The sequence below is a fragment of the Engystomops pustulosus genome, chromosome 4 (assembly GCF_040894005.1).
Source record: "Engystomops pustulosus chromosome 4, aEngPut4.maternal, whole genome shotgun sequence".
In the NCBI taxonomy this organism is placed as follows: domain Eukaryota; kingdom Metazoa; phylum Chordata; class Amphibia; order Anura; family Leptodactylidae; genus Engystomops; species Engystomops pustulosus.
In genome coordinates this window covers 105,337,159-105,353,072 of record NC_092414.1, presented here as the reverse complement: position 1 = coordinate 105,353,072, position 15,914 = coordinate 105,337,159, and the positions used below count along the sequence as shown (strand labels likewise).

At 40.9% G+C, this 15,914-nt stretch overlaps 1 long non-coding RNA gene across 1 annotated transcript; it reads right to left on the bottom strand.

Annotated features, from left to right (window-relative positions):
• Positions 1–2,875: 2,875 nt before the first annotated feature.
• Positions 2,876–15,018, bottom strand: LOC140129061 (uncharacterized). Its single transcript, XR_011855284.1, has 3 exons — positions 14,935–15,018; positions 10,924–11,020; positions 2,876–3,713 (listed from the first exon to the last, which is right to left on the bottom strand). It is a non-coding gene; the product is annotated as an uncharacterized lncRNA (long non-coding RNA).
• Between the last annotated feature and the right edge of the window lie 896 nt (positions 15,019–15,914).

The window sequence follows — 15,914 nt, the reverse complement described above, 5'->3', positions numbered from 1 at the left end:
GAGTACTGTTGCTGACCATGTCCATCCCTTTATGACCACAATGTACCCAACATCTCATGGCTACTTTCAGCAGTATAATGCGCCATGTCATAAAGCTGGAATCTGGTTTCTTGAACATGACAATGAGTTCACTGTATTCAAATGGCCTCCACGGTCACCAGATCTCAATCCAATAGAGCATCTTTGGGATGTGGTGGAACGAGAGATTCGCATCATGGATGTGCAGCCGACAAATCAGCGGCAACTGTGTGATGCCATCATGTCAGTATGGACCAAAATCTCTGAGGAATACATCCAGCACCTTGTTGAATCTATGCCACAAAGAACTGAGGCAGTTCTGAAGGCAAAAGGGGGTCCAACCCGTTACTAGCATGGTGTACCTAATAAAGTAGCCGGTGAGTGTATGTCTCCTGCAGTAAGATCGCTTCAGGGTCTGACTGTAAACTGCCTGCGCATGCGCCAGCATGCTCAGATAGTTTACATTTCACTGCAATACATAAGTATTGAAGTGCAGTGTCTTGGACTTGAATCAGCGATCAAAGCATCACTGGCTCATGTCCAAGCTTGTATAAAGTAAAAAAGTGAAAAAATAAGTTTTAAATATTAATAAAATAATTAAAAAATTAATGAATAAAATATAAACCACTATAATTACACATAATAAAGTATAAAAAACACAAATACACATATTTGGTATCGCCATGTCCATAACAATCTATATAGGAAAACAGAATCATTTTTGGACCTACACAGTCTTTATTTATACTGTTAAAAATAAGACCTCTAAAAAGAACAACTCTTCTCGCCAAAAGTAGTCCTTAACCCCTTTCCGACGCCGGGTCCCGGTGCATGGAGAGGGCTCACGGGCCGAGCCCTCTCCATAGCCGGTAGGTCTTTGCTGCATATTGCAGCAAAGGCTTACCGGTAACACCCGCGATCGGTGCTAGCACCGATCGCGGGTGTTTTCACCTCGATCGCCGCCGGCAATGCTGCCATCTTGTCGTGGATCGCTGCTCCCCAATGACGTCACGGGGAGCAGCGATCTGTCGCCCTGGTAACCTCGGGTGTTCCGAATACCCGAGGCTACTTCGTTTTAACCCATGCATTACAATGGGCTAATTGCACATTGTAATGCATGGTGAGTAAAATCCACATATACTGCCATACTGTAGTATGGCAGTATATGATAGGATCGATCAGACTACCTAGGGTTAGAGTACCCTAGGGAGTCTGAAAAATAGTAAAAGTAAAAATAAAAAAAAGTTTAAAAAAAAAAAATTATAATAAAAAACCTAAAAATTCAAATCACCCCCCTTTCCCTAGAACTGATATAAAAAGAAATAAACAGTAAAAATCATAAACGCATTAGGTATCGCCGCGTCCGAAAATGCCCGATCTATCAAAATATGATAATGTTTTTTCACTACGTTTAACCCCGTAACGGAAAATAGCGTCCAAAGTCGAAAATGGCATTTTTTTGCCATTTTGAAAAATATTTAAAAAATTAATAAAAAGTGATCAAAAGGTCGCACAGTCCCAAAAATTATAGTAATGAAAACAGCATCAAAATTCGCAAAAAATTACACTATCCACAGCTCCGTACACCAAAGTATGAAAAAGTTATTGGCCCCAGAAGATGGCAAAATAAAAAAAAATATTTTGTACAGGAGGTTTTAATTTTTTTAAATGTATGAAAACATTATAAAACCTATACAAATTTGGTATCCACGTGATCGTACTGACCCACAGAATAAAGTAGACATGTCATTTGGGACGCAGAGTGAAAGCTGTAAAATCCAAGCCCACAAGAAAACGTCACAAATGTGGTTTTTCACCATTTTCACTGCATTTGGAATTTTTTTCCTGCTTCCCAGTACACGCCATAGAATATTAAATACCGTCACTATGAAGTGCAATTTGTTACGCAGAAAATAAGCCATAACACAGCTCTTTATGTGGAAAAATAAAAAAGTTATAGATTTTTGAAGTTGGTGAGTGAAAAATGGAATTGAAAAAACTAAAAAAGGCCAAGTCGTTAAGGGGTTAACCAGACTTGTCAACCAAAAATGAAGAAAGTTATGCTTCTGTAAAATATAGTGCTAAAATTAACGCAATTTTCTCCAAATTCGTTTTTATTCAGTAAAATTGTGAAGAAATTTTTAAAAAGCCATATAAATTAGGTATTTCTGTAATCGTCGCGACCTATAGAACAAAGGTGGCATATTATTTTTTATGGCATGTTGAACGGCCAACAAAAACAAAAATTAGGATTTATGATTTCCTCCACCAAGAAAGAATAAATAAAATCACATCAATTTGCTACCGATGCCCCAAAATGATGTACCTGAAAAGTGCATCTCATGTGGCAAAAAATTAAGCCCCCACATATCTACATTAGAAAAGAAAACATTTAAAGCCTGTACAATTTGACAATGTAAATCTGCTTTGAATGGTGCTCTTTTTATTCTATGCCTGGCCGTGTGTCCATACAGCAGGTTACCACTCGTGAGAAATTGGGTATCAAACATTATGGAGCTTTTTGTCATTTAATTCATTATGAATGAATAATCCCCACCCCCAAAATAAATGTATTGTCTTAAAAACTCCATTTTGCTTTAACCACTTTAAAACACCTAAAGGGTTAACAAACTTCTTAAATTTGGTTTTTCGTATGTTGTGGGGTGTAGTTTCCATCATGGGAAAATATATGTATTTCTTTTTATTGTAGACACGCAAAGGGAATGGAGCAGCACTATGTATAAAAAAAAAACAACCGGGTGCACGACTTCGATGAGGTTCAGACAGGAACAGCACAGCATGACTAGATGATGAAGCAGCACTCCATATAAACCAAAATAGTGATTTTTATTCCACGATAGTATTGCAACATTTCACCTTATCATTAAAGGCATTTTCAAGCATGAAGTGTTCACAGTCAATCAGATTAAACAGAGGTGAACTAATCACCAACAAATGTGTACATAACTGACGTCATTTACAATATCATTATACAAGCACAAAAAGTGCATCAGTGAACAAATATTCATACAGCAGAGCATAATATACATATAAGACCAATACAATACAATAAGACCAATTAAAAATTAGAATAAAGTGTATAAGGGACTCACGCGTCTACATCGTAGCCCTTGCTCCACCTCCTATGTGTAAACAGACAGGGAACAGATCCCTAGTCCATGTGTATCGTGGACAAAGTGCTAAGTGCATATAAAAAAACATATTGTAACACATATAGTGTTCAAGTGGGTAAAGCCATATTTTTTTCTGCATAGCCAAAAAAGTCACTCTTTTCCGTCGGTCTATATAAGACTGCTCCGGTGAAAAAACACAGACATGCGCATTCAAGGAAAAGTCTCTAGAGCAGCCATCTTAGAGAAGGGAAACATTGCCCAATTATCAAGTTAGAGCTAGACAGCAAAAGAAGGACAGCGACTATCCCCATGGAACTTCACAAGGGACAGATCGGGATAGTGCTGAGTGGTCCACAGGTAAGCTGGTAATGTCAAGCACAGGAAACCTCTTGTTGCCTATTGGCCAAATGGTCTATGTCTGTGACTCGAAGACTTCAACCAAGTCCCATCCGGGATCGACGCCACCCAATGTGGATCTGCTTGCTCAAAAATCACCCGACTATCCAAAGCTACTGTATCGAGGAGAGTCATAGTCTTGTCCCCTTTTTCGTCAGATGGATGCTGCAACAGAAAATAGAAAAGCGCATTAAGCAAGGTTACATCACAAGTCTAAGACATTTCTACAGTCTATATGTCAATATATCATAAATGTAATGTAATGTATTAGGACAATTTCGTCACTATTTTAAAGAAGCGGACAGAGATCAAACTTGTTAGGGGAATAGCGCTTAAACGTATATCACTATAGAAAGACGTTAAGAGGGAGTTCCCTATTGAGGCCAGAGGGACTCAGAGATCCAAGCCTATGTATCCACTGAACTTCTCTGTGTTTCAGCATCAATTCCCTATTACCCCTCCTCCTAAGCGGTGGAATCCTGTCTATAATGGTAAATTTTAAATCTTCCAATTTGTGTCCAGCCTTGGAGAAATGACATGGTACCGGCAGTTCTATTTTATTGGTACGTATACTGGATTTGTTATTTTTTAAACGCAACATACATTCCGTAGTAGTCTCACCCACATACAGTAACTTGCACAGACACTGTAAAACATTAATTACATAGTCACTTGTCCACGTGAGAAAGAAATTGATCTTGTAAGAGTTACCAGTGACAGGATGAATAAATGTCTCACACTTGGTCATGAATTATCACAGGCCATACTTGGGTAACTACCCTTGCGGCTTGTTTTGTCCATAGTCACATTAGATACTTCTGTTTTCACCAGTTGATCCATTAAATTTTTGCCTCGTTTATATGAAAATAGAGGGGGTGATTGAAAATAGGGAATATCCTTATAAAATGTACTAAGGATGCACCAATTCTTCCGTGTGATTGATGCCACTTTCTGACTGTGTGTCGTGTAAGTGGATATCATGGGTATACGGGTATCAGACTTGTTGTCCGGCTTATTGGATAACAGAGTGGTTCTATCAAGGGATTGTACTTTTTCCATTTGTTCAGTGACAAGTTGCTTGGGGTAACCCCTTTTGATAAATTTCTTACCCATAAGGAGGAGTGACTAGTTTTGTTTTTCCTCATCATCCACAATACGTTTAATCCTGAGCATCTGACTAAATGGTAAAGAACGTATCATGTTTCGAGGGTGTTGACTTTCATATTGTAGTATGGTGTTGGAATCTGTTGGTTTCACATATAAATCAGTTCTCAGTGCATTGTCTACAACATGTACATTAGTATATAAAAATTGAAGTTGGACATTAGACACCACCATTGTAAATTTGATGTCAGGGTCAATGTTATTCAAAAATTAATGCATCCAATAATGGACGGTCCCCTACCCATATCGTGAAGACATTATCTATGTATCTCCACCATTCCAGTACCATCTGGAAATGGTGGGACACATAGACGAAAGTCTCCTCAAGATTGCCACTACAATATTGGCATAGGCTGGGGCCACATTGGACCCCATAGCCGTTCCGCGTAGTTGTACAAAAAATTCATTGTTGAACGAAAAATAATTGCAAGTAAGAATAATTTCCAGCAGGTTCAAAGCAAACTCCTTACCACTATTTGTATAGTCACACCCCATGAGAGCTTTACCAACACTGGCTAAGCCCCGGTCATGATCAATAGACGTATACAAACTTGTCATGTCAAAGGACATAAGAAGGGCCCCTGTAGGAAAATAAATTTTGGAAATCCTATTCAAAAAAATCTGTGGTATCTTTAATATATGATTTAGCACCGACTGCGAAAGGTTTCAGCATTTTGTCCAGAAAAATCGCTGCCGGGCTAAACAAAGAATCCTGACCCGATACTATGGGCCTACCTGGTGGAGATGTCCTATTTTTGTGTATCTTTGGTAGACAATACAGTACCGGTACTTTCAGAAACCTAGGCAACAAAAAATCATGCAGTTCTTTATCAATTGCATCCAATGCAAAAGCGTGATCTAAAAGAAGCTTCAATCTCTTGAGGAACATCTGTGTGGGATCCACATCAACTTTTTTATATACAAGCTCATCTTTTAATTGTCTATAGACTTCATCCATAAATTTGGAACGGTCCATAACGACGATCCCACCCCCCTTATCAGCAGGTTTGATAGTGAGACCGCCGTTATGGACCAATCCCTCCAACGACTTTCTCTCATCAGAGTACAAGTTATTTACATGTGTATGAGCAGATACAGATTCCCTATATAATTTAATATCCCTCCTGACTGCAGTAATAAAGGATTTTACAGCAGATGAACTAGTGGGTGGACAAAATTTGCTCTTCAAGCGCAAATCACAGTCCCTAAGCCTGAAGTCATAAGGTGCATTAATGTTTGAGACAACATCACCCGTAATTGCCGGGTTTTCCACAAACCACTTTTTCAACTTATTTGATCGAAAAAAAAAATTAATTTCAATGTCCAAGTCCAGACAATTCATGAAAGTGGCTGGACAATATGACAGTCCCTTACTTAAAACATTAAGTTCAGCAGTTGACAGAGTATATGATGATAAATTTACCACGGGACGATCTTTCACTTCTTCTTCTTCTTTCACAACATCTTGACACTTCTGGTCTTTTGAGTGTCGATTATGTTTATGTCCCCCCCGTCTTCTCTTGGGTCTGTTGGATCTGGTGTGTCCGGAGGGGAAAATTGTAAAAAAAAATCACTTGTAGCCGATGTATGAACGGATTTGTTATTGTTGTGTTTTTTCAAATCTCGTCTATTTCTATTAGTATGTTGTAGCTCATCTTGTCTCCATGTGTAGATCCGTCCGGTCGCATAGTCGTCTTTATCCCTGGACCACTTATGTCGTTTAATTTCTTCTTGTTCTTTATGGAATTTCATTAAAACAGATTGTGTTTTCTCTTTATAGTTGTTGAATTCAGTCTCATTCATTAAGCCTCGTAGTTCCATCTCTAGATCATTTAATTTCTGTTGGCCTGATTCTAGATCAGATTGTATAAATTCAATATTTAATAAAATGATGTCCAGGGCATATTTGTTAGATAGACCCTCAAACCTAGTGTTTATAATACTGGCATAACAAAGCTAGGTGTAGTTCAAAATTGATGCGTCTTCTTGAAAGATATTCAAACTTACGTTTCAGATCCACTTTTGCTGGAATGTCCACAAATGTGCCATCCCCCGTAGATCCACTTAAGATCTTGTTCACATCTTCCTCTGTATATGAGAAGAGATTTGGTGGTGTGGTAGTTGGTTCCATATTCAAGGAAAACACGTGCAAACGCTTCTAGTCAAATACTGCAGACACCAAAGGGAATGGAGCAGCACTGTGTATAAGAAAAACAACCAGGTGCACGACTTCGATGAGGTTCAGACAGGAACCATAGCACTGCACGACCAGGTGATGAAACAGTACAGCAATCAGATTAAATAGAGGTGAACTTATCACCAACATGTGTTATGTGTACATAAGTGACGTCATTTACAATATCATTATACAAGTACAAAAAGTGCATCAGTGAATAAATATTCATACAGCAGAGCATAATATACATAGTGACAATAAGACCAATTAAAAATTAGAATAAAGTGTATAAGGGACTCGCGCGTCTACATTGTAGCCCTTGCTCCATCTCCTATGTGTAAACAGACAGGGAACAAATTGGAAGATTTAAAATTTACCATTATAGACAGGATTCCACCGCTTAAGTAGGGGGTAATAGGGAATTGATGCTGAAACGCAGAGAAGTTCAGTGGATACATAGGCTCGGATCTCTGAGTCCCTCTGGCCTCAATAGGGAACTCCCTCTTAATGTCTTTCTGTAGTGATATACGTTTATGCGCTATTCCCCTAACACTTTTGATCACTGTCCGCTTCTTTAAAATAGTGACGAAATTGTCCTAATACATAACATTACATTTATGATATATTGACATATAGACAAATGTCTTAGACTTGTGATGTAACCTTGCTTAATGCGCTTTTCTATTTTTTGTTGCAGCATCCAGCTGACGGAAAAGGGGACAAGACTATGACTCTCCTCGATACGGTAGCTTAGGATAGTCGGGTGATTTTTGAGCGAGCGGACCCACATGAGGTGGCATCGATCCCGGAGGGAACTTGGTTGAAGTCTTCGAGTCACAGACATAGACTCTTTGACCAATAGGCAACAAGAGGTTTTGTGTGCTTGACATTACCGGCTTACCTGTGGACCACTCAGCACTATCCCGATCTGTCCCTTGTGAAGTTCCATGGGGATAGTCGCTGTCCTTCTTTTGCTGTCTAGCTGTAACAGAGATGGCTTCTCTAAGATGGCTGCTCTAGAGACTTTTCCTTAAATGCGCATGTATGTGTTTTTTCACCGGAGCAGTCTTTATATAGACTTTTTTGGCTACACTGAAAAAAATATGGCTTTACCCGCTTGAACGCTACACTGTATGTCTCTGGTTTTAATTTTTTATATGCACTTAGCACTTTGTCCACGATACACATGGACTAGGGATCTGTTCCCTGTCTGTTTACACATAGGAGGTGGCGCAAGGGCTACGATGTAGACGCGTGAGTCCCTTATACACTTTATTCTAATTTTTAATCGGTCTTATTGTCACTATGTATATTATGCTCTGCTGTATGAATATTTGTTCACTGATGCACTTTTTGTGCTTGTATAATGATATCTTAAATGACGTCACTTATGTACACATATGTTTGTGATTAGTTCACCTCTACTTAATCTGATTGACTGTGAACACTTGATGCTTGAAAATGCCTTTAATGATAAGGTGAAACATTGCAATGCTATGGTGGAATAAAAATCACTACTTTGGCTTATACGGAGTGCTGCTTCATCATCTGGTCGTGCTGTATTTTTTTTTATTATTTAGACCTCTTACAGTCCATTGAAAGTTGAGCAGGAGCCTCTAAATAAAGTTCAGGTTTTGTATTTCAAAAAATGTAAAAAATCGCACCCAAAGTGTAAGCGTTACTTTTCTAGAATAATAAGTAGATGCTTAAAAACTAGAGATGAGCGAGCACTAAAATGCTCGAGTGCTCGTTATTCGAGACGAACTTTTCCAGATGCTCGAGTGCTCGTCTCGAATAACGAGCCCCATTGAAGTCAATGGGAGACTCGAGCATTTTTCAAAGGGACCATGGTTCGGGAATAAAATGTGTTAATTAATTGAAAAAGAATGTCTTCTGATAAGTTAGCAGATGTATGCAAACATCTGCAATCTATTCTTCACTGTTCCGCGCGTATATTATCTCCCGACAAGTTAACAGATGTGAAGAACAGTGAAGAATAGAATAAAAACAGTGAACACAGGATCATTTAAGTGAAAAACACAGTGAAGAATAGATTGCAGATGTTCTGCACATCTGCTTACTTGTCGGGAGATACGCTGTCCCGGGATCCGCTGCTCTTCTTCCACTGAAGTCTCCCCGATGTCTCCGTGCCCCTCGATGTCTCCGTGCCCCTCGATGTCTCCGTGCCCCTCGATGTCTCCGTGCCCCTCGATGTCTCCGTGCCCCTCGATGTCTCCGTGCCCCTCGATGTCTCCGTGCCCCTCGATGTCTCCGTGCCCCGATGTCTCCGTGCCCCTCGATGTCTCCGTGCCCCTCGATGTCTCCCCGTGCCCCTCGATGTCTCCGTGCCCCTCGATGTCTCCGTGCCCCTCGATGTCTCCGTGCCCCTCGATGTCTCCGTGCCCCTCGATGTCTCCGTGCCCCTCGATGTCTCCGTGCCCCTCGATGTCTCCCCGTGCCCCTCGATGTCTCCGTGCCCCTCGATGTCTCCGTGCCCCTCGATGTCTCCGTGCCCCTCGATGTCTCCGTGCCCCTCGATGTCTCCCCGTGCCCCTCGATGTCTCCCCGTGCCCCTCGATGTCTCCCCGTGCCCCTCGATGTCTCCGTGCCCCGATGTCTCCGTGCCCCTCGATGTCTCCGTGCCCCTCGATGTCTCCGTGCCCCTCGATGTCTCCGTGCCCCTCGATGTCTCCGTGCCCCTCGATGTCTCCGTGCCCCTCGATGTCTCCGTGCCCCTCGATGTCTCCGTGCCCCGATGTCTCCGTGCCCCTCGATGTCTCCGTGCCCCGATGTCTCCATGCCGCTCCCTGATGTCTCCGTGCTGCCGCTGCCCCATGTCTCTGTGCTCTTCACACATATATATTGTTCTTCACATACTATTTTGTTCGCACCGTTCCGCGCGTATCTTCCGACAAGTAAGCAGATGTGCCGAACATCTGTAATCTATTCTTCACTGTGTTCTTCTCTGTGTTTTTCACTTAAATGATCCTGTGTTCACTGTGTTCACTGTTTTTATTCTATTCTTCATTGTTCTTCACTGTGTTTTTTTAATTAAATGCTCGATCTCGAGCAGGGGAAATACTCGTCCGAGCAACGAGCCGTCTCGAGTACCTTAATACTCGAACGAGCATCAAGCTCGGACGAGTATACTCGCTCATCTCTATTAAAAACCCATGCCAACCCCGTTATAAATTAAACTAGGGTGGTATGCTTGTAAAGTAGAGAATTTTGAACTTTGAAAAAGGGAAATATTTCAAATGTTTTTCCTAGTTTCTGTTTTTTCATAACTAAACATAAAAAATATCGTCCAAATTTTTAAATAATTTGAAGTTCAATGTGTCATGAGAAAACATTTTAAATAATTTGAAGTTCAATGTGTCATCAGAAAACCCTGGATATGTTAAAGCTATAACCACTTATATTACTACAGGGCAGATTTGAAAAATGTGTTCTTAAATTCTGAAGGTGTTATAAAAGAATTGATTCTTGGTTAGCAGCACATTGGGTAACTGCCTACAAGGTGCATGCACAGCACTGACATAGGCAGTTTTACTGCAAGTCCCATAAAGCTTTGCAGGTGCCTCTCCCTCATTGGCCTCACCTCAGCGCTACATCACTGTTTTCTGATCTCCTCCCCCCTGCTGTATATAAATAATCCCTGCACTCACTGATCTCCAACAAAGCAGATTCTGCTATAGAAATGCTGTGTGTCACCAAAGCCCTGACATTGTTCCCTTTTTCTCTACATCCTTGTATCTGTAAGCTTCAATAAGAAAATAAAAACATATATATTTAGATAACATTTACCTAATGTTATGTATTGTTTTACTATAAGAGATTTTATAAATGAGGCTATTTTTCTTATATAAAGTGAAACATTCACACTACATTGGGAACTGACAGGTGATATATATATATATATATATACACTATACTATACTGAGGATGGACTTGTATATTCTGGCTCCTGACACCAACGTAAGGACCCAGAGCAAAACAAACCTGTGAGCTTGATAGCAACTGACAAGTACTCACTGCTTCTGCTTCTTCTCCTGCTTCAGGTGCTTCATCGGGTCCCGATGCCGACACATAAAACCAACATTGATATGTGGTGCATGAAGGCCTGTGTGTGCTATATAAATAAAGACATTATTATTACTATGATAGAAGATAAATATGAAAGATGATAGAGATTTCTAGATGCAGAACTATAAAGTAGATGATATATACAGTAGATAGATATGAGAGATAAATACAGTAGAACAGAAATAGAAGATTGATTAATAAATAGATAGAGAAAAAGTGAGATATATAAATGATCAGATTATAGGAGATAGATAACTAGACAGATAGATGATAATCATCTTCACCCGGGAATTTAACCAAGGGGTATTAACCCTTTCCCTGCCAGGCATTTCTGGATAGTATTTTTTTGATGACTACAAATAAAACCGAAATTACACCAAAAAGAATTTAAGTTAACTGTAACAGAGCACATATTTTCTGAAAGCAGACACTTGCCCTGTTTTCAAAATTTCATTAAAGAGTTTATAGACATAGGCACCTTCATCCAATTTTTATTCAAACTGAAACATTTTATAAAAAATACTTAAAATTTGACATTGATGGCAAAAAATGTGCTCCAAGCAGAAAATATTTACCTTCACATCTCCTAAATATAATAGATAGACATGTGTACAGTTCACAAATGCCTCATATTGATATGTTCACATGAATAAATCATCATAATATCACTAAAACTGAAATAACTAACTACTTTTCAGCTACAAATTTTTAGACAGTCACAACTTGCAAAATATAGCAATAAAACAGATTAAAAAGTAAAAGCGCCCCTAAAACCTATATATTTTGAAACCAGACAACCAAGCAATGCATTTGCCTTAATTAATAGTTTACAGCCCATACCACTCTCATGTAACTTTGTGACAAGGAAAAATTATTTAAAGGCAATTGAAAATGCCTTGATAACGTACGTTTTTACATAAAACTCACATCACAGTGGAGGTTTACTCACAAATAGGGATTTAAAAATAATAACACAAAGTGAGCAGATTTATATATATATATATATATATATATATATATATATATATATATATATATATATATATCACGATACACAACATCAAGAATTTACACTCCCAAAAAGGCTGAGACAAAAACCATGACATGTTTGGTTGCTATCCACAAATGTGTTTAAAATATATAACACACAAAATAAAAAGCTTTTTCCGGAAATCACCATGTAAACAAGAATAACTTTTTAATTCATACACACTACCACCTTCATGCAACTTTGCAGCAAACAGCAATATAATGCAAATATTGCATGAGAATTGAAAATTTCCTCTAAAATATGTACAAATCCAGAACACTTATATAAAGAAAATATACTTTCCTAAAACAGCAAGATGTGAGGAGATTATACATACCCCACATCTGTATATTCACCAAAATATGCAGCAAAGGGAATGTTAAATCCACAGGGGACACCAAACAATTTTTCCAGAAAATTGCACTGAGCGTCACACCGATCTATCATTGTATGCTCCTTTACACAATGGTAACCCAAATGAACAACTATATATCCATAAACCAAGCTAATGATATTGCAAAAGTCACTTAAAGAAGAACCCTTCATAACTCTTTATGCTTCATAAGAATATGAGTAAGAACGCCCTAAGATAGGTGAAAATAATGGAGGTTGTTGTCAAATAAAAACATGAGAACAACATCTTTTGGAAGAGAAGGGTTTGATGGCTTTGTGAGTGCCCTGTGGATGCATGCGGTTCGTTTGGAGGTCATTTATCGCAACATGAGGCAGGGGAGCAGCAAAGAGATTAAGGGCAGTCCCATGTAAATTGGAGAGGGGCTCCGGGAGGCCTCTGATCCTAAGATTGCCCCTACGATTATGATTCTCTTGGTCCTCACATTTTGCTTCTAGCAGATCCATTTGTGTTTGCAGGAGATCAATTTAAGTTTCCTCAGATTGTAGAGAATCCACAATATTGTCAATCTTTTGTTCAAGATCAGTTGTTCTTTGCCCCAAGTCATGGATCTGTGATTAGATATTTGTAACAGCAGCCGTGAGTTCCGATATGAACATGGCCTGGATCTTGTCAAACAGTCAGGACTCTTAAAAAGGCACCACAGTATTTAGAGGCAATGAAGCTGCTGATGCAGAGTGCCATCTAGTGCAGGAGAGTCAGGACAATGTTTAGGTGGTGGTGTATGCTTATGAGTGTATGTTGCCCGGGTTTTGACAAACAAGTCATTAACTTGACCCCCCGATGGCGTATTACCCTTTTTAGTGGATGCTCCCTGTTTCCCAGACATTCAGGAGTACTATCCAAAGTGGGTGCTCACTGTCTGTTATTATAGCTGGATCTGTGCAGCTGTGGACGTGGGGCCTAAGGGACATATCTATCACCTCAGGTGCTGTGTATCCACCCTTCACTGAAGAAATCAAAGAGCCCCCATGATAGCCAAAAGTCACCTGCAGCCAAAGTTAGCATGTAGGACAAATGAGGGGTATGTGGCAGCCACAGTACCAAGGAGGATGGGTACAGTAAATAGCAGAAGGGTACCTGAGCAGTGAAGTCCTACCACCTAACCCACTAACCTGTTGTGTATTAACGGGGTGCAACAGGGAGAAGGTGATCCCTTTGAATACGACTCTAGGCTTTTTTACAGAATACCAGGGGCTGGAGCTTCTAGTTGGGGCAAGGTTCCAAAAGCTGACTCCCCAATTAACTCTCCAGGTAGTAGGCTGCACTGACTAGAGGCAAAAGCAGAGCTCAGCAAACGGTGAACATCTCCTGTACCGACTGCTTGGCAAGGCATAAAAAAATCAAGGTCTGGGCTTTTGAGGTCTAGCAGGCCACGGTGCTGTAATGCAGGAACTCTTGGGCAGTGATCCGGCGTTATAGAGCCACAGTGTCTTATCGGGTGTTGTGAGGGACCAGAATGGCCTATACGTACCCACGGGATATCGCCCTCTTCTGCTCTGGCAGATACCGTGTTTCCCCGAAAGTAAGACAGTGTCTTACATTCTTTTTACCCCCAAAAGCCCCACTATGTCTTACTTTCGGGGTATGTCTTATATTGGAAAAAAATTGACAATTTTTATATTAACCATAAAATTAACATTTATTAACAGGCTGAACAGTATGGTATTCACCACCAAACAGTTTTATAAAAGCAAGTGCCAAGAATTATACAGTGTAATGGGTGGTTATACAGTGTGAGGGGGGGGGGGGCATTATACAGTGTGGTAGGTTATACAGTGTAAGGGGGGGGCATTATACAGTGTGGGAGGTTTTACAGTGTAAGGGGGGGGCATTATACAGTGTGGGAGGTTATACAGTGTAAGGGGGGGGGGCATTATACAGTGTGGGAGGTTATACAGTGTAAGGGGGGGCATTATACAGTGTGGGAGGTTATACAGTGTAGGGGGGGGAATTATACAGTGTGGGAGGTTATACAGTGTAAGGGGGGCATTATACAGTGTGAGAGGTTATACAGTGTAGGGGGGGCATTATAAAGTGTAAGGGGGGGCATTATACAGTGTGGGAGGTTATACAGTGTAGGGGGGGCATTATACAGTGTAAGGGGGGGCATTATACAGTGTGGGAGGTTATACAGTGTAAGGGGGGGCATTATACAGTGTGGGAGGTTATACAGTGTAAGGGGGGGCATTATACAGTGTAAGGGGGGGCATTATACAGTGTGGGAGGTTATACAGTGTAGGGGGGGCGTTATACAGTGTAAGGGGGGCATTATACAGTGTGGGAGGTTATACAGTGTAAGGGGGGGGGGGCATTATACAGTGTGGGAGGTTATACATTGTGAGTAGGGGCATTATACAGTGCAGAGGGGGGATGGGTGTTTTAACACAAACCATAGAACTGTGCAAGCAAACAAACTGACACACACTACATTCATACATTTGAATAAACATGCAAACAATGTTCAAATATAGATCAGGCATCACACCTACATACACACTACACATAACATACATACTTTTCAGTGTCACTGACTGCAGGGCTGAGTAGAGGCTGGTCCAGGCTGACATGTGCTCCCCTGCTGCCCCCCTCCAGGTCCGACTGATGTAGCAGAGTTTAGCAGCTACACAGGAGGGGGAGGAGCTGCTTCAGTAACACAGACGGCAGCAGCACACAGCAGGAAGCTACTCCCTCGGCTCCATGCTGCAGACTCAACACTGTGCAGCCCTGTCTCCTCTCTCCTCATGTGATCGGAGCCTGCACGGAGTAGCTGAGCTCCGGTCACATAATCTTCTATCGGCCAGGAGCTACAGCAGTGACATAAAGAGGCTGCAGCACCCCGGCTCCCCTCAGCTCTAACTATGTCTTACTTTCGGGGTATGTCTTACATTACACTAAAACACCCACTATGTCTTACTATCGGGGAAACACGGTAGTGTGCTGGTGCTGGGTGCCACTTTCACACGAGGCCAGGGATCAAAAAGCCGATGTAGGCTGCAACCTGAGACAGTCAGTAAAGGGACCCCAAAGTGTGCCAATGGTCCCGTAGATGTGAGGTGGGACCACACAGACTGTAAGGAGGGCAGCTAGCGTGGTCTTGGCCTCCAGACGGCAGCAGAGGAGGTCCAGCGGACCTCCAGCCCAGTACAGCTCATTGGGGTTTGCTTGGAACCCCGAGATATCGGTATCCAGCCATTGGAACCCCCCTGGCACAGATGGTGCGGTGCATGGAGCTGTTCAGGGAACAGATGAGGTAGGATTAATAGGGATCTCTCAGCTCCAAAAATGTGTGTCTGGCTAGGATGATAGGTAGCCACGCCCCCAGATTTTACATTTATTTAAATTGTTTTATTTCTTTTTTTAAAACTCTTTACACTAAATAAGGTTTTCAAATATGAAGCAATTAATTTAACTAGTATACTCATCCTGATGGTTGGGCTGTTAGAGTTGCCACAATAGCAACTGTCATCAGCTGTTAAAAACAGCCTGTTGGTCCCT